Here is a 21159-nt window from a genome sequence, read left to right on the forward strand (position 1 = left end):
AATTCAGACATCCTTTCAGCAGACTGGGAGCCTCCCTGCAGAGCCCTGCAGCCCAGAACCACCCTGGGGGATGGCACTCACCTGTGACATAGCACAGTCATCCCTCAACAGAGGACCAGGGGGTGCACGGCCTGGAAGAGGGACCCACTCGCAAGTCTCAGGAGCCATACGCCAATTCCAAGGACTTGTGGGTCAGTGGCAGAGACAAACTGTGGTAGGACTGAACTGAGGGATTAGACTATTGCAGCAGCTTTAAAACTCTAGGATCACCAGGGAGATTTGATTGTTAGAGCCAACCACCCCCCCACCGACTGCCCAGAAACACGCCCCATATACAGGGCAGGCAACCATAAGTATACACGCAAGCTTGGTACACCAATTGGACCCAAGACTCCCACCCCCACTCACCACAAAGACAAAGTGGGGGAGAACTGGCTTGAGGGGAACAGGTGGCTCGTGGACACCATCTGCTGGTTAGTTAGAGAAAGAGTACTCCATGAAGCTGTATATCTGCAAAATAGAGATAAGTATTTCAATAGGTCTACAAATCCTAAAAAGAACCCTATCAAGTTAAGCAAATGCCAAGAGGCCAAAAACAACAGAAAATTTTGAAGCATATGAAAAAAACAGATGATATGGGTAACCCAAGCCCAAGCACCCAAATCAAAAGATCAAAGGAGACACAGTACCTGGAGCAATTAATAAAAAGAAGATGCATGATGGGACCATGGCACAGGATATAAAGGACATGAAGAAGAGCATGGTACAGGATATAAAGGACATCAAGAAGACCCCAGAAGAGCATAAAGAACACATTACAAGAGTAAATAAAAAAATAGGTGATCTTATGGAAATTAAAGAAACTTGACCAAATTAAAAAGATTCTGGATACTCATAGTACAAGACAAGAGGAAGTTGAACAGCAAATCAGTGACCTGGAAGATGACAGAATGGAAAAAGAAAAAACAAAAGAAAGAATGGGCAAAAAATTTGAAAAAATTGAAATGGAGCTCAGGGATATGATAGATAATATAAAATGTCCAAATATAAGACTCATTGGTATTCCAGAAGGGGAAGAGAAGGGTAAAGGTCTAGGAAGAGTATTCAAAGAAATTGTTGGGGAAAACTTCCCAAATCTTCTAAACATAAATGCACAAATCATAACTGCCCAGCAAACTCCAAACAGAATAAATCCAAATAAACCCACTCTGAGACATATTGTGATCACACTGTCAAATATGGAAGAGAAGGAGCAAGTTCTGAAAGCAGCAAGAGAAAAGCAATTCACCACATACAAAGGAAACAGCATAAGACTAAGCAGTGACTACTCAGCAGCCACCATGGAGGCGAGAAGGCAGTGGCATGACATATTTAAAATACTGAGTGAGAAAAATTTCCAACCAAGAATACTTTATCCAGCAAAGCTCTCCTTTAAATTTGAGGGAAAGCTTAAATTTTTTTACAGACAAACAAATGCTGAGAGAATTTGCTAACAAGAGACCTGCCCTACTGGAGATACTAAAGGCAGCCCTACAGACAGAGAAACAAAGAAAGGAGAGAGAGACATGGAGAAAGGTTCAGAACTAAAGAGATTCAGTATGGGAACATTAAAGGATATTAATAGAGAGAGAAAAAAATATATATGACAAACATAAACCAAAGGATAAGATGGCTGATTCTAGAAATGCCTTCACGGTTATAACATTGCATGTAAATGGATTAAACTCCCCAATTAAAAGATACAGATTCACAGAAATGATCAACAAAAAAAAACCCATCAATATGTTGCATACAAGAGACTCATCTTAGACACAGGGACACAAAGAAATTGAAAGTGAAAGGATGGAAAAAAATATTTCATGCAAGTTACAGCCAAAAGAAAGCAGGAGTAGCAATATTAATCTCAGATAAAATAGACTTTAAATGCAAGGATGTTATGAGAGACAATGAAGGCCACTACATACTAATGAAAGGGGCAATTCAACAAGAATAAGCAACAATCATAAATGTTTATGCACCCAATCAAGGTGCCACAAAATATATGAGAGAGACACTGGCAAAACTAAAGGAAGCAATTGATGTTTCTACAATAATGTGGGAGAATTTTAACACATCACTCTCTCCTATAGATAGATCAACCAGACAGAAGACCAATAAGGAAACTGAAAACCTAAACAATTTGATAAATGAATTGGATTTAACAGACATATATAGAACATTACATCACAAATCACCAGAATACACATTCTTCTTTAGTGGTCACAGAACTTTCTCCAGAATATATTACATGCCAGGACATAAAAGAAGGCTCAACAAAGTTAAAAAGATTGAAATTATTCAAAGCATGACTCTGACCACAATGGAATACAATTAGAAGTCAATAACCATCAGAGACTTAGAAAATTCACAAATACCTGGAGGTTAACCAACACACTCCTAAACAATCAGTGGGTTAAAGAAGAAATAGCAAGAGAAATTGATAAATACATAGAGACAAATGAAAATGAGAACACAACATACCAAAACCTATGGGATGCAGCAAAAAGGTACTGAGGGGGGAATTTATAGCACTAAATGCATATATTAAAAAGGAAGAAAGAGCCAAAATCAAAGAACTAATGGATCAACTGAAGAAGCTAGAAAATGAACAGCAAACCAATCCTAAACCAAGTAGAAGAAAAGAAATAACAAGGATTAAAGCAGAAATAAATGATATAGAGAACAAAACAACAATAGAGAGGATAAATAACACCAAAAATTGGTTCTTTGAGAAGATCAACAAGATTGACAAGCCCCTAGGTAGACTGACAAAATCAAAAAGAGAGAAGACCCATATAAACAAAATAATGAATGAGATAGGTGACATTACTGCAGATCCTGAAGAAATTAAAAAAATATATAAGAGGATACTATGAACAACTGTATGGCAACAAACTGGATAACGTAGAGAAAATGGAGAATTTCCTGGAAACATATGAACAACCTAGATTGACCAGAGAAGAAACAGAAGACCTCAACCAATAAATCACAAGCAAAGAGATACAGTCATCAAAAAGCTTCCCAAAAATAAATGCCCAGGGCCAGATGGCTTCACAGGGGAATTCTACTGAACTTTCCAAAAAGAAATGACACCAATCTTACTTAAACTCTTTGAAAAAATCAAAGAAAATGGAACACTACCTAACTAATTATATGAAGCTAACATCAATCTAATACCAAAATGAGGCAAAGATGCTTCAAAAAAGGAAAACTACCAGCCAATCTCTCTAATGAATATAGATGCAAAATCCTCAACAAAACACTTACAAATCGAATCCCAAGACACATTAAAAAAATCATACACCATGACCAAGTGGGTTCATTCCAGGCATGCAAGGATGGTTGCCCATAAGAAAATCAATCAAAAGGGAAAAATCAAAAGATCATCTCAATAGATGCTGAAAAAGCATTCGACAAAATCCAACATCCCTTTTTGATAAAAACACTTCAAAAGGTAGGAATTCAAGGAAACTTCCTCAATATGATAAAGAGCATATATGAAAAACCCACAGCCAGCATAGTACTTGATGGTGAGAGACTGAAAGCCTTTCCTCTAAGATCAGGAACAAGACAAGGATGCCCGCTGTCACCACTGTTATTCAACATTGTGCTGGAAGTGCTAGCCAGTGCAATCTGGCAAGACAAAGAAATAAAAGGCATCCAAATTGGAAAGGAAGAAGTAAAACTGTCATTGTTTGCAGATGATATGACCTTATATCTGGAAAACCCTGAAAAATTGAAGATACAACTACTAGAGCTAATGAACAAATTTAGCAAAGTAGCAGGATACAAGATTAATGCACATAAGTCAGTAATGTTTCTATATGCTAGAAATGAACAAACTGAAGAGACACTCAAGAAAAAGATACCATTTTCAATAGCAACTAAAAAAATCAAGTACCTAGGAATAAACTTAACCAAAGATGTAAAAGACCAATACACAGAAAACTATATAACTCTATTAAAAGAAATAGAAGGGGACGTTAAAAGATGGAAAAATTTTCCATGTTCATGGATAGGAAGGCTAAACGTCATTAAGATGTCAATGCTACCCAAACTCATCTACAGATTCAATGCAATCCCAACCAAAATTCCAACAACCTACTTTGCAGACTTGGAAAAGCTAGTTATCAAATTTATTTGGAAACGGAAGATGCCTCGAATTGCTAAAGACACTCTAAAAGAGAAAAACGAAGTGGGAGGACTTACACTCCCTGACTTTGAACCTTATATAAAGCCACAGTTGTCACAACAGCATGGTACTGGCACAAAGATAGACATACAGATCAATGGAATCGAATTGAGAATTCGGAAATAGACCCCCAGATCTATGGCTGACTGATCTTTGATAAGGCCCCCAAAGTCACTGAACTGAGTCATAATAGTCTTTTCAACAAATGGGGCTGGGAGACTTGGATATCCATATCCAAAAGAATGAAAGAGGACCCCTACCTCACACCCTACACAAAAATTAATTCAAAATGGATCAAAGATCTCAATATAAAAGAAAGTACCATAAAACTCCTAGAAGATAATGTAGGAAAACATCATCAAGACCTTGTATTAGGCGGCCACTTCCTAGACTTTACACCCAAAGCACAAGCAACAAAAGAAAAATTGGATAAATGGGAACTCCTGAAGCTTAGAAGTTTCTGCACCTCAAAGGAATTCCTCAAAAAGGTAAAGAGGCAGCCAACTTAATGGGAAAATAATTTGGGAAACCATGTATCTGACAAAAGACTGATATCTTGCATATATAAAGAAATCCTACAACTCAATGACAATAGTACAGACAGCCCAATTATAAATGGGCAAAAGATATGAAAAGACAGTTCTCCGAAGAAGAAATACAAATGGCCAAGAAACACATGAAAAAATGTTCAGCTTCACTAGCTATTAGAGAGATGCAAATTAAGACCACAATGAGATACCATCTAACACCGATTAGAATGGCTGCCATTAAACAAACAGGAAACTACAAATGCTAGAGGGGTTGTGAAGAAATTGGAACTCTTATTCATTGTTGGAGGGACTGTATAATGGTTCAGCCACTCTGGAAGTCAGTCTGGCAGTTCCTTAGAAAACTAGATATAGAGTTACCGTTTGATCCAGCGATTGCACTTCTCGGTATATACCCGGAAGATCGGAAAGCAGTGACACGAACAGATATCTGCACACCAATGTTCATAGCAGCATTATTCACAATTGCCAAGAGATGGAAACAACCCAAATGTCCTTCAACAGATGAGTGGATAAATAAAACGTGGTATATACACATGATGGAATACTACACGGCAGTAAGAAGGAACGACCTCATGAAACATATGACAACATGGATGAACCTTGAAGACATAATGCTGAGCGAAATAAGCCAGGCACAAAAAGAGAAATATTATATGTTACCACTAATGTGAACTTTGAAAAATGTAAAACAAATGGTTTATAATGTAGAATGTAGGGGAACTAGCAATAGAGAGCAATTAAGGAAGGGGGAACAATAATCCAAGAAGAACAGATAAGCTATTTAACGTTCTGGGGATGCCCAGGAATGACTATGGTCTGTTAATTTCTGATGGATATAGTAGGAACAAGTTCACAGAAATGTTGCTATATTAGGTAACTTTCTTGGGGTAAAGTAGGAACATGTTGGAAGTAAAACAGTTATCTTAGGTTACGTGTATTTTTCTTACTCCCTTGTTATGGTCTCTTTGAAATGTTCTTTTATTGTATGTTGTTTTTTTTTTTTAATTTTTTTTTCATACAGTTGATTTAAAAAAAAAGAAGTTAAGAAAAACAAAAAAAAAACAACAAAAAAATATGTAGAGCCCCCTTGAGGAGCTGGTGGAGAATGCAGGGGTATTGGGCTCCCCCACGTCGATGGTTGCTGATGTGCTCACAGACATAGGAGTCTGATGTTTTGATGGGTTGAGCCCTCTACAGTAGGTTTCACCCTTGGGAAGACGGTTGCTGCAAAGAAGAGGCTAGGCCTCCCTATAATTGTGCCTAAGAGCCTCCACCCAAATGCCTATTTGTTGCTCAGATGTGGCCCTCTCCCTCTAGCTAAGCCAACTTGAAAGGTGAAATCACTGCCTTCCCCCCTACATGGGATCAGACACTCAGGGGAGTGAATCTCCCTGGAAACGTGGAATATGACTCCCAGGGAGGAACGTAGACCCGGCATCGTGGGATGGAGAACATCTTCTTGACCAAAAGGGGGATGTGAAAGGAAATGAAATAAGCTTCAGTGGCAGAGAGATTCCAAAAGGAGATGAGAGGTCACTCTGGTGGGCACTCTTACGCACAATTTAGACAACCTGTTTTAGGTTCTAAAGAATTGGGGTAGCTGGTGGTGGATACCTGAAACTATCAAACTACAACCCAGAACCCATGAGTCTCGAAGACAATTGTATAAAAATGTAGCTTATGAGGGGTGACAATGGGATTGGGAAAGCCATAAGGACCACACTCCACTTTGTCTAGTTTATGGATGGATGAGTAGAAAAATAGGGGAAGGAAACAAACAAACAAACAGACAAAGGTACTCAGTGTTCTTTTTTACTTCAATTGCTCTTTTTCACTTTAATTGTTATTCTTGTTATTTTTGTGTGTGTGCTAATGAAGGTGTCAGGGATTGATTTAGGTGATGAATGTACAACTATGTAATGGTACTGTGAACAATCGAATGTTCATTCGTACATGACTGCGTGGAAGTCATTCACTTCCCCCTTTTGGTCAAGAAGATGTTCTCCATCCCACGAGGCCGGGTCTACATTTGTATGACTGCATGGTATGTGAATATATCTCAATAAAATGAAGATTAGAAAAAAAATAAAAAAAAGAACAGATAGGAAAAAGAATGGAAAAATATGAGAAGAGTCTCAGGGAACTAAATGACATGAAGTACATGAATATATGTGTTATAAGTGTCCCAGAAAGAGAAGAGAAGGGAAAAGGGGCATAAAGTGTAACAGAGGAATAATCAATAAAAATTCCCAACTCTTATGAAAGACATAAAATTACAGGTCTGAGAAATGCAGCATACCCCAAGCAGAACTGAGCCAAATAGACCTACTCCAAGACACTTACTAATCAGATTTTCAAAAGTCAAAGACAAACAATTCTGAAAGCAGCAAGAGAAAAGCAATTGATAATATACAAGGGAAGCTCGATTAAGACTAAGTATGGATATAATGGTACTGTGAACAATTGATTGTACACTTTGTATGACTGCATGGTATGTCAATATACCTCAATAGAATTAAAAAAAAAAACAGCATGGTACTGGCACAAAGATAGACACATAGATCAATGGAATCGAATTGAGAATTCGAAGACAGACCCCCAGATCTATGGCTGACTGATCTTTGATAAGGCCCCCAAAGTCACTGAACTGGGTCATAGTTGTATTTTCAACAAATGGGGCTGGGAGAGTTGGATATCCATATCCAAAAGAATGAAAGAGGACCCCTACCTCACCCCCTACACAAAAATTAATTCAAAATGGATCAAAGATCTTAATATAAAAGAAAATACCATAAAACTCCTAGAAGATAATTTAGGGAAACATCTTCAAGACCTTGTATTAGCTGACCACTTCCTAGACTTTACACCCAAAGCACAAGCAACAAAAGGAAAAATAGATAAATGGGAACTCCTCAAGCTTAGAAGTTTCTGCTCCTCAAAGGAATTTCTCACAAAGGTAAACAGGCAGCCAACTCAATGGGAAAAAATTTCTGGAAACCAAATATCTGACAAAAGACTGATATCCTGCATATATAAAGAAATCCTACAACTCAATGATCATAGTACAGACAGCCCAATTATAAAATGGGCAAAAGATATGAAAAGATAGTTCTCTGAAGAGGAAATACAAATGGACAAGGAACACATGAAAAAATGTTCAGCTTCACTAACCTTGAAGACATAATGTTGAATGAAATTAGCCAGGCAAAAAAAGAGAAATATTATATGCTACCACTAATGTGAACTTTGAAAAATGTAAAACAAATGGTTTATAATGTAGAATGTAGGGGAACTAGCAGTAGAGCACAATCAAGGAAGGGGGATAAATAATCCAATAAGAACCGATAAGCTATCACGGGTAAATTTAACGTCCTGGGAATGCTCAGGAATGACTATGGTCTGTTCATTTCTGATGGGTATAGTAGGAACAAGTTCACAGAAATGTTGCTCTGTTAGGTTACTTTCTTGGGGTAGAGTAGGAACATGCTGGACATAAAGTAGTTATCTTAGGTTAGCTGTCTTTTTCTTACTCCCTTGTTATGGTCTTTTTGAAATGTAATTTTATTGTATGCTTTTTAATTTTTTTTAATTTTTTTTATTTTTTATACAGCTGATTTTTAAAAAAAGTTAAAAAAAAGGAAAAAATATGCAGAGCTCCCTTGAGGAGCTGGTGGAGAATGCAGGGGTATTGGCCTGCCCCACCTCGATGGTTGCTAATATGCTCACAGACAAAGGGGACTGGTGGTTTGATGGGTTGAGCCCTCTACCACTGGACTTGCCCTTGTGAAGACGGTTGCTGCAAAGGAGAGGCTAGGCCTCCCTATAATTGTGCCTAAGAACCTCCTCCTGAATGCCTCTTTGTTGCTCAGATGTGGCCCTCTCTCTCTATCTAAGCCAACTTGAAAAGTGAAATCACTGCCCTCCCCCCTACATGGGATCAGACACCCAGGGGAGTGAATCTCCCTGGCAACGTGGAGCATGACTACCGGGGAGGAATGTAGACCCGGCCTCGTGGGATGGAGAACATCTTCTTGACCAAAAGAGGGAAGTGAAAGTAAATGAAATAAGCTTCAGTGGAAGAGAGATTCCAAAAGGAGCCGAGGGGTCACTCTGGTGGGCACTCTTACACACAATATAGACAACCCTTTTTAGGTTCTAATGAATTGGGGTAGCTGGTGGTAGATACCTGAAACTATCAAACTACAACCAAGAACCCATGAATCTTGAAGAAAATTGTATAAAAATGTAGCATATGATGGATGACAAAATGGGACTGGGAAAGCCATAAGGACCACACTCCCCTTTGTCTAGTTTATGGATGGATGAGTAGAAAAATAGGGGAAGGAAACAAACAAACAAAGAAACAGAGAAAGGCACCCAGTGTTCATTTTTACGTTAATTGCTCTTTTCCATTTTAACTATTATTCTTGTTATTTCTATGTGTGTGGTAATCAAGGTGTCAGGGATTGATTTTGGTGATTAATGTACAACTGTGTAATGGTACTGTGAACAATCGAAAGTACGATTTGTTTTGTATGACTGCATGGTATGTGAATATATCTCAACAAAATGAATATTAAAAAAGGATATTGTATGTTACCACTTCTATGAACTATCTGAACAATGTAAAATCAATGTTTTATAAGACTATTGGGGACCTACAAATAGCTCGTGAGGAGGAATGATAATCTAATATATTCAGATATGTTAATGATGGTGAATTCAAAGGGATGGTAATGGATAGGAGTGACGATTGTTAAACTTAAGTCCTTCAGAGTGCTCCTATGCCAGCTAAGTCCCAAAACCCAGAGGCAATAGCCTCTTCAAGAACATGAACCAGGTATGTTCCCTTTGCTCATAAAGTCAGCACCCCTTTTCAACATGAATAGGTTATGGTGGTCACTGCCTACACATCCATGAAAATTGGGAAAGTGATTAAATGGAAGAGGGGATAACAACAGAAAAGATAGAATTTAACAAAGAATTATGAATACTGAATCTTCATATAACTTGCTTTTTCTTAGGTGCTAGGGTATTAGAATAGATAGAAGGAAAGAATTGAAATGGTGAAATTGTAACCCATAACATCCTTTAAAGTTTGTTCTATAGCTACTTGTTAAATTGTAATTTGAAAGTCATACCTTTTTGTATGTGTATTTTGAAAAAAGGAAATAACTGAAACTATGGTAGTATAACTGATAATAACTTTGGAAATTTCCTATATGTCTACTTCTTAAATCATACTTTGAAAGATATTAGCTTTCTGTATATATGTTATATTTCATCGTAAGGAAATAAGTGAAACTGTGGAAATGCAACCTACAATGTTCTGTGAAATTCACTAACTACTTGTTAAATTGTACTTGGAAAGTTATCACTTCTATGTATATATGTTATATTCCACAACAAAAATATACATGTGAGATAAAAATAAAGAAAGAAAAAAGAAAAACCAAGAGAGGGGGATAGATGCAGGCAGCCACTGTTTGGAACAAGCTACTCGTAGTTCTTAATGCAGTTTCTCAGCCTCACCCCCTGCTCTTCTCTGGATGCTGAATGGTGTCCTTTTTCTTATCTCCAGGGCCCCAGAACAGTACTGAGTTGGGTGTCTTCCTAGTGCTGTAGGCAGCGGGTGTGTGCTTCTACTAGGGGAGTGCAACTGCCCCAGAACAGTTCTTTCATACAGTGTCTGTGTTTTCACAATTGTTTTGGAGGTGGAAGTGAATTCTTGAGCTCCCTACTTGGCGATCTTCCCCGAAGCTCTTGCCTTTCCAATATACTCTTCACTCCTTGAATATACAAGTGCACATGACATGATCAACACTCAAAACTCACACACTCACACACAATCCTACTAGCTTCCAGAATCAAAATAAATGGAATGCTAAATTCCCAAAACTCACTGAAACTGAGATTCTGAATATAAATACATGCATACAGTGAACTGGAAGTAATTATGCCACACCCATAAGCATACCCAAAATACTACAAACTCTCATAGACATACACACACCCCTACAAAACTTGATTAAAACACACAGCATTCAGAATCCCTGAAAAAATACACAGATCCCACAATACCAGAGATACGCACATAGACAATGACTCCCAGCCCAAGAAACCCTGACGCTCCAACACACTCCCAAATACACATGAAATCTTCCAGATCTCTCCCCAAAATTAAGCTCATCCTCTGCCTTAGGATTAAAGACACATAAACTACCCTTCCTTTTACAAAATGCACATTTGACCATAGTCCCCAAACAAAAATAAATTTCTCCACACTCCCTATGCAAACACAAATGCACATCCCAAGTGCCAAGATATACATTTTCACAATAACCCAAATACCTCAAACATTCCCTTAATGAACACTCACAGATTCCAATAACCAATACTACCAAGAGGCCAAACTCAACTCCTGAAAAACACATTCGTGCCATCTCCACACACACATGTACATCCCAAATATATGCAAGGACCCTATAAATGCTCCAACCAATCCCCCAAATCCACATGTACATATAACTGTCTTACACTCCCCCAGTACAAGCATGCACCCTCCACCTACAGCACTAGGAAGACACCCAAATCCATACATTTCCCAAAAACATTTACATCCCTCAGGTTCCACAAGCTCAAGCACCCAGAGCCTGAATCTCCACACCCACCATCTGCTCAGAAATGCACATGCACCTCCACAATCACCAGGGACATGAGAGACACCGCCATACCTGCTGGATATACACAGTAACAACCACACAAATCCTTGAAGAATCTCAGACACTAACTACATAGTTTACCAAACCCTGAAAATACACTCAGAATCCCTTCTACAAAAAAAGTAGATAGGCCCCACAAGTCTCAGTAAAATTATCAAGTAGAATCTTTATACAAAAGATTGTAAACCTTTATGAATAAACAAACACTTAGTAATACACATATCCTCACATCCCACAAAAAAAAAAACACACTAAAACTCATGTAACTCCCAAATGAATCACACAGACCCTCTGACAATACCCCAATGCATTCAAGACACACTCACATATTACTAAGTACTCAGGAGTCATTCACCTAGTCCCAAATATTACACATTCAGTCCCCCATATCCTGGGAAGATACACATATATACAATGCCCCAGGAGCTGAAGATGAACAGAAGCATTTCCACATTCTCATAAATACACAGGATGCCCCCACTTTCCTCAAAATGCACAGAATAACCTCACAGTCCCAAACGCACACACACTTCCACAAGGCTCCACCTTGAGAAACTATGAACAGAATCCATCCAACTGCCTGGACAATATATTCAAATTAAGAGAACAAAAACAAACAAACAAAAATCAAAACACAAACACAGCCACTCCACTCTCTCCAAATTCTTCGACACCAAAAAAAATAAGCAGCCTGAATCCTCACCTGGGCACCGTGAACACACATTGAACACCATGATCTGCAGATACACAAACCCAACTCACAGCTCACACATACAGACATATAAACAAACCTCACACCACCATCAAAATACACAAAACCACCTCAAATGCACACACACAGATGTTTCCAATGTGGCTGACTATATGACTATGCAGAATATTTCATGTTCCTTTCTGCAGTGTCCTGATGACAAAACACTATATGCTCCCTTCCTATTGACCTCAGGTGTGGTCATTTCACCTGCTTTGATAAATAAACACACATGATAATTAATATTCAATTCTGAAATGCATGCATTAGAAGGCTAAACACAACCTTACCACACCTTTGAATCAACACACACTCTGTCAGCCTGGACTCACTAGATTCTCAGAATAAGGAAAAACTTCCTACAAACTCACTGAATATTTACACAACCTGCCCAAAACTATAGTACACACACAGATCACAACAACCCTGCATGTATGTATGCAAACCTCCCTCCCCCACCCTAAACCTTCACAGCATCATCCACACCTCCCTCCCACCTACACATACAGGCCTCCCCAACCTGTGAATTCACACATACACACTCAAATTATATACAAAGAAACACCCATTTCCCCTAAGCACATAAATATCTCCCACTGCGCTGACGACACTCACAATGCATATGAGGAAGTGGCTCGAGCTGTGGAGAGGATGAGCTTGGTGGGTAGAGAGAAGTGCTGCAGATCCCTCTGCAGTGAAGGCCTTGCTTTCCTTGTTGACGGGAATGGTGTTGAGAGACAGTCTGGGCTTTATATGACAGCTGCAGATACAGGGAGTCATCTTGTCCCTGGTCTCACCCCTTTCCAGGAAAGCTCACCATCCAGTGGGTGATGGGGGCAGGTAAGAAATGCCTGGAGGACTCGGCCTAAGTGAGGAAAGACCTGACCACACATCCTAGAGCCACAGCCCTCCTGGGGTCAGCTGAGAAGGTTTTGGGTGTGCATCATAATTCTTCTTCTCTCCCTGCCTGGTCCTGATTTATTTTTCTATCTTTCACAGAGGTTTCTTTCTAGGTTCCCATCGCTAAGGTAGTAGTGTTCTTTAATACCCCTATTTTCATCTGGTCCCATCATAGTCATATTTGCTGATGAAAGGATGGGTAAGGGGTGAGCTTGGCCTCAGGCGGAACCAAGACGCTTTAGCTCCAGGCTGACATTCCTGCAGGGCTTCCTGTACATGCTGCAGAAGACACAGTGGCTCAGTCTGGGCAAAAGGGAGGTTCAGATCTCTCCGAGATTGTGGGTCGGGGGACGTCACCTCCCCCAATTCACTTTCTCCACCTTCCACTGTAGGAGTAACCTTGTCTAAGGACCCATTTTCAATTCCTGGCCTCTCTAGCTCTTGTCTGTTTTCTATTGAGCCTGTTTTGTTTTCCACCTCTGCAGGTCCTGGGTCACCTCCATCCTTCAATCCCAGGCTCCTACAGTAGAAATAAGAACAAACTTCCTTTTTAAGAGGAGTTTCTCAGTGGTGAGGCAGAAGACTTCTGGGTCCCCTCAGACCCTAGCAGTGTGTCACTACAGGGCCTGTGGGACCCCATGCCCTAATGTGGAAGGAGAAGAGCAAAGGACCTTGTCCCATCAACCTTGGGGCAATGGCCCACTCTAGGGTTTCTCAGGGACTGGCAAATAGTGCCTTGCAGTACAGAGCTGATGATTTCTTCAGACCATATGGAGATGGGGTTGTGGAGGGGAAGGCAGATTGTCCTGCCTCCAGTTGAGGGGTGCTCCCTTCCAATGCCTCAATCTTTGCATCACTTCTTGGGGTCAGTAATCCCATTATGAGGTCTGCAGCCCCAAGACTACTGTATAACCTCCCCGGGCCATCAAGACACATCCTGTCATAACAGCTTATTTTCTGTTGGTATTAAGTGACATGAGCACTGGGAAGAGGAGAAGGTGGTCACCTCCTAAAATCCATGGACAGAGATATAATAAGATGGCAACATAGAGAGGAGTGGAAGCTAACTTGTTCCCCCGGAACAACTAATAAACAACCAGGAACAACTAGTACATAAAATGGAAGAACTACAGGTGTACAAACAAGACTGTCCACTCTTCATACACCAATCTGAATTCAGAGGAATACCTAAGATCAGAGCATAAAATCTGTAAGTAACAACTGCAGATCCAAGCTGGAAGCCCCCTACCCCCACGGCTTGAATTGCAAAGCCTCCTGGTGCATGAGAGCAGCACTCTCCTAGAAAGTGAATATGGCTCAGCTGAGCTCCAATTGTGGTTTTAATTAACAAACATGGACTGCTCAATACAAGCTATGAATCCCCAACAACAGACAGAGGATTTTGGTGATGACTGACCTTGGAGAGCTGGAGGTTGGTCATGGACAGGTTGTGAAGGGGGATTTCCATACCTTTTCAGCTCAGTGGAGAAAGCCTTGGCCATTTTCAGTTCCCGGTGCTCTGACCCAGGCAAGTGTGGAGATACCACAGGCAGAGAGACTATTCAAATGTAAATGACCTGTCCCTATGGGGTATATCTTCCCTAAGAGGAAGAAGGTAGTGCCAAGCTCTCTTACCCACTTTGCATTCAGAACTAGACCCTGGAGCCTGAAGGAAAACAGCCACAGGCCACAACTCCTTATACCACTATGGAGCTTCAGGCTCACAGCTGCCACCTGCTAGGTAGAAAAGCACAGTGACTTGAGGCCTCACAGGATGATTCCATCTTCTAAGACACCCTCAGGGAAACTGCATACTATTGCATCCTTACAAGACCTGAGCCTGTTCTGGATATCAACATAAACAAGGACAACAGTGGGGACAATAACATCTATTATTTCTTTAAGATCTTTACTAAGAGTACTTGTTGAAGGCACAGGACAGATTGATATAAATGTTATAACTAGCCTGTGACACAGAGGTGATTCCCATTTCACATGTGAGGCACAACTCATCCAGGTCACAGGGCCAGTAAGAGGATGACCCAGAATTGGCTTCAAATCCATCCAGGCACCAATCCCTTCATCTCTCACCCTCACCTGAGTGAACCATGAATCTGCTTTCTATGAATGCAGATATGTTCATTACAGAAGGTAATATGAACAGTGTTACAATATGTATAGCCATGCCGTCTGGCTTTTGTCACTGAGAATGAAATTTTGAGATCCTCCAGGGGGTTGTGTGTGAATAGTTTTATGGCACAGTGTAGTCCATTGTGTGAATATACCACAATTTGCTTATCTGGTTATCACCTGATAGAAACTTGGGAGGGTTTGACTATTCACTAGCATTTCTCTTTAGTTTATTATCTAGAAGTGGGATGGCTGGGCATGTGGGATAAGGCCAGTTAAATTGATGAGGCACAGGCAAACTGTTTTCCAAAGTAGCTGCACCATTTCACACTCCCTTAGAACATGTGTAGACATCCTAGTTGCTACATTTCCTTCAACTTTTGGAACGGTCAGTCTTTTATTTTCACCATTTTATCACATGTCTACTGGATTCATATTTTGGATTCAATTCTCATTTCCTTGCTCAATAGTGATGTTGAGCATATATTTACTGCATACTTTTCAATCATAAATATTTTTGTAGTGTCTGTTCAAATTTCTTTACCTATCTTTATTGGCTTTTTAAAGTTATCCTTGAGCTGCAAACAGCCTTCAGATATTACACTTATAAGCTCATTTTCAGATATATATATATATGCTGTGAATTTTACCTCTTATTGTGACTTGCCCAATTGTGTAGACACATGAAACTCAGTAAATTTTAGTGGCATGAATGACTTGATTACCTATATTCTACTTCAGATTCTCACTGCCACACCAGCTGTTGAAGTTTTGAGTCAGGAACAACTTCATGCCTGCTGACAATTGCCATCCATTCTCAGACCTGAGAGAAAACCTACTATGAGCCCAAGGACTCCTTTTACATGACACCCTGAAGAAGACTGGCCTCTGACTGTGTGGGCCCTCCCTCCCTCATGCTTAAGTTCAACTTGGGAAGAGGGGTGGACTTTCATTCTAAAAAGAAAACTAGAGATTATTTCTGGGGAGTGAGATTGAAACAAATGTGGCTCCAATGAAACAACACAGCTGCCCTGCCATCTCCGGACCCTGTGATGCTTGGGGCTCTGACCCCTCGACCCTCCTCCCTGGCAGGGGCAGATCCAGGGCACAGTCAGACTCGCTCCACCTTGCTCCATGCCAGGGGACTCGATTCTTCAGGGTGGCTCCTCTCCAAAAACCAAGACATTCTCTCCACAAAATATTTATACTGAACAACCAGCTCAGCTCACATCAGGCATTCCAGCAATTTTCATTCATGTCACCTGGGAGGGAGCTTTTCAAAGCTTGGTCAAGATACAAGAAACTCCTGTCCACTCTCCTAAATCTCATGGTACATGTCCTATCAAATAAAAACAAAATAAAAAGAGTGAAAAAATTAAAAAATACCCAAGAAAATCTACTCTATATACTTTCTATGCATTTTAACTTAAAATATATAACATTAAAGTATAACAGCAACCAGAGCACCATTCTCTTTATAAACACATTATATAGAATAAAATCCTGCCTTTAAGTTGGGGTTAGGATATGAAAGGGGAGTGGAGGCTATAAGAATCCCTCTATACCATAGGGAAGCATTCATTGGGGCTTTCAAAAAAGGGATGTCTGTACCTTTTGTTGGCAGGAGGATACATCATAAAGAATAAAAGGCAAAACGGAGACTCACCAAAAGCAGTAAGGACAAGAAATCCTTCAGTGGGTCCCAGGGAGGCAGGAGGCAGGTGTGAGGTCAGAAGATTTCCGCTATCATTTGGAACCCTCTGCTGGGATCCAGCTCCATGTGGAATAGGGAAAATAAAGAAGAATCAGGAACCCTATTAAAACAAGCATGAAGCTGAGATGAGCTTCCCAGTGCTAAGAACATCCTAAGCATTCAGATAAGAAAAAGTCCATGTCACATTGGTTCAGGAGAGTCAGAGACAAATCCCCTCTTATCTGGACTTCCCCAGGGTCACCAGCCCTCACAAACAATCATTTTCCAGGCCTACTCTGCAATTCCTCCAATATCACCTCACTGACAGCTAGAAGTCCTCTCTACTCCTGAAGGCTCAGCTTTCCATGGAGGTAGGTTGCTTGAGAATTAGTGTCACAACTGACCTGCTTGCTACCCAGTATTAGGCCCAGGCAGCAGACAGTAGGTTGGGGGTGGGGTGGGGCAGATGGCTCTGCATCCTTTCCACAGCAGGACACTTGGTGGACACTATCCTTGACCACTAGTCAGGAACAAGACAAGGTAATTGCACCTGTAGCTGACCAGAAGATTCTCAGAGGCTTTTGCCTGGGAGAAGACTTGATCCATCTTATTTACTGTTCAGGAAGCTGCACTACCTTAGGACTGCTGGCTGCCATGTGAACAACTCAGCTGGGAAGTTCTGCTCGGCATGGCCATTGTCCATCACCCCAACCCATCTAGGGTCCCCTGATGCCAGTATCACATGAAAGCAGAAGGAACACCCTAAAATTCAGACACACCTGAACCCATCTGCATGAGGAAGAGAAGAAAATCTCCAACATCTAAGTCGGGAGTCTTTACTCCTAAAGCATTGGACATTCTGATTGGGTTCCACTGAATTTCACCTTCTTGCTTCCTGTGGCTTTCTGTCTGAATTGCATTCTGTTCATAAAGAATTCCATTCATAGAAGATTAGGACACATCCTGGTGAGGTGGGACACATGACTTGAGGTACCCTCATCAAAAGGTACTAATTACAATGGGAATTGATTAAGAACATATTTTTCTGGAGTACATACTGCTCTAAACCACCACACCTTGCTAATATGAACCAGCTCCAGTGAACTTGATCCCCTTTCATAGGAACATGTATACAGGATGGAGTTGTACCCCAAGGAGGACCCTCAACTCCCACCCTAACTACACTAGTAAAACCTCCCTATATATCTCCAGACACACAGACTCTCATATATCCTAGACAAACATGCCCAATTGTACCCACACCTTAAGTATAGTCAAATGACCTATTATTCCTAAATTTTTACAATCAAAACCTACCCACCTAGAATACCAACATGCCAGTCCTACAATGATAGGCACATGAAAAATTACAAATCTGCCTAAAAACAAGCTTGCAACAAACACATTTCTGGTATATACACACTAAACACCCTACAAACGCACAGGCTCTCAAAGCACCAAGGAAACAAACATTTATCTCATATGTCCCCCTAATGGACCTACACACAATCCCACAACTGTACAATATTCACAATTTCTGAACACATGCACAACCTACACAGACTGTTAGTTTCCAAATACACACACTGAAACTATCATATATCAAACAGGACATACTCGATGAACTTCCTGAACTCCGTGAACTCAAATGCATATAGAGGTACAAACAAACTATAGACATCAATTACAAACAAGGACCTGAAAACACATATACACACAACTGTACCAAGACCTTCAAGCATTTTATTCCAGAATAAGCAAAGATATTCAGTGAACCCTTTATTATACACACAAACTCCCTATGAAGACACTTACACAAAACCCATGATTATAATTATGTAGCTAACACTCAGATAGATACACGTAAAACATACAAACACCAGCTATCTCTGCACTATTGATAATATGCAAACATGATCTCCCTACAGACAGTAAACACAGACATACACTCTCAAATATTTCCAGTACCTGAACATATACACTGGCAAGCATTATACATCATCCCCATATATCCAGAATAAAAAACCACCTCTCTAACCCCAAACCATTCCCAAAGACACATTTGAAAACCATAGCATTTTCAAAAGAAGGCTGTGAATACTTTTAACATACTATATCCTATGGATAAACATATACAGTTCATCCAGTCACTCCTGGATATACCCACATATGAGTCACACACACTGAAGACACAAAGAAATATCTCATTCTATCCTATATAGGTACACATAAAATTGCTTCCAAATCCACAATTACACAAACCTACCCTACACCCCAAATTCTCAGGTATCTGATGTGATCTAATCACATCAGATACCTGGAAAACATAAAATAAATTAACCCCCATGGTAGACTGAATTATGTACACAAAATTAACCCCCATGGTAGACTGAATTATGTACACAAAATTAGACATGTTGTTAATAGTGGGAACCTATTGTAAGTAGGATCTCCTGAACATGATACTTTTAGTTATTGTGTGGCCAAATGAATGAGGGTGAGTTTTAATTAGATTGCAGCAATTTTTATAAAAAGTATCAGGTGTTACAAAAGCTAGAAAGGAGAGGACATAGGCAAGTGACAGAAGGCAGAAATACATCCAAGGATTGCTGGCCGCCAGCAAGAGAGCGCTATAGATACTCACGAGAAAGCAAGCCTTGCCTGTACCTTGATTTGGACGACTTCTAGCTTCAAACCAGAGACCAATAAACATTTCTTGTTTAAGACAATCCCTTGTGTGGAGTTTGTCATAGCAGCTCAGGCAAACTAAGTTATTTACTTCCATATATAAACACACAGGAATATACAGAATAACTTCCCAGAACACAAACTAATAATTCTCGAATGATAAATTCAATTTCACAGTCCTAGAAGTTATACATCCAAACTGCCATGATCCTTGAATACACATACACTCAATATACACATGTGTCAAATATACCCACAATTCTCCAGCATGCTATAAATATGCACAAACACCCTATACTCTCAAAATACGTATATGGCCCCACACTACCTGTATATACATATTCCCCACACTTGACAAGATTCACAAAAATAACTCCAGCAACTTCCAGAATAAGACTCAACAAACTCCACAATCACACAATCTTTTCATCTGAACATATACAACATCCTGCCAGCTACTTAAAAGTCTTACAGCTACCTTCAAAAACCAAAGGACACATACAATTCCTGAAAATCACCAAACTATACATCACTAATCAACATGCCCCATGAAATTCAAATTCAAGTGCCCCCAAGTTTCCCAAATGAACAAAAAACACAGACCCTAGAAACTAATATACACAGACACACTGCTTAACACTGCCCATATGCATATGCAGATATTTCTGCCAGACCCACAATTAAACACAAAAAATTCTCCAAGATTTATGGGGAAAGCATCCACAACATGAAAAAAAAAAAAAAAAAAACAACTCCCAGAGCCTCAAATTACAAATAAACAACCCCATTGAAATACATTAATTGCATCTCAACTCCCCAAAAACACTGAGCCACACACAAACAACATTCTCATAACCTCCAGTTAATCTGAAATAATGCATGCAAGCACCATCAATTCACACATTTGAATACACATATCACATTCTCACCAACCCATTAAATACACACAAACATCTCGAAATCTGAATTCATAGGAACACAATCCCAAGAACAAGCACAATTCAGCTCATGCTCCCTGAATTTCTACAATCCCAAGAGGCCCACAAATACCCTTATAGAATATCCCATTTCCAGGAACACAGCCAGCCTCATCTCCCCCACACCCATAATCAGGCACAAAATGCCCTCTCATTGACCCTCTAACAACCCAAGAATGAACACACATGGACCTCACACTCCAAACACACACTTCCACTCAGAACCTCCACTCCTCCAGAATACAAAAACAAAACCATGTTAGACTCCCAGGTACATATCAAAGGTGTGTTGGAAAATGTTCAACAGCCTAAACCAACTCTCTGTAAAGTAAATACTGCACCCAGCCTCACACAATAAATTTTGATAATAGAGATATAGCACACAGTTTACAGAAAATTACCAAATATGCAATAGTTTTTCTTGGAATAATAGAGCTTTCGTTGATTTTTGCCCAAATCTTGCATCTATTATAGCCAATCTGTGCCTGCAATTCCACCACAATTTCACATCACACT

The 21159-nt window shown here is 39.9% G+C and overlaps 1 long non-coding RNA gene across 3 annotated transcripts in view; it reads right to left on the reverse strand.

Moving 5' to 3' along the window:
- The window catches only part of LOC119516052, a 38308-nt gene that overhangs the window by 16581 nt on the left and 568 nt on the right, over positions 1-21159 (reverse strand). For 2 of the 3 annotated variants that reach the window (XR_005213185.1, XR_005213186.1), the window contains one exon: positions 16952-17099. This is a non-coding gene — a long non-coding RNA (uncharacterized LOC119516052). Of the gene's footprint in view, positions 1-16951; positions 17100-17757; positions 17900-21159 lie in introns of those variants that run through there. The other variant, XR_005213187.1, reaches the window with a different exon arrangement.

The sequence above is a fragment of the Choloepus didactylus genome, chromosome 19 (assembly GCF_015220235.1).
Source record: "Choloepus didactylus isolate mChoDid1 chromosome 19, mChoDid1.pri, whole genome shotgun sequence".
Classification (NCBI taxonomy): domain Eukaryota; kingdom Metazoa; phylum Chordata; class Mammalia; order Pilosa; family Megalonychidae; genus Choloepus; species Choloepus didactylus.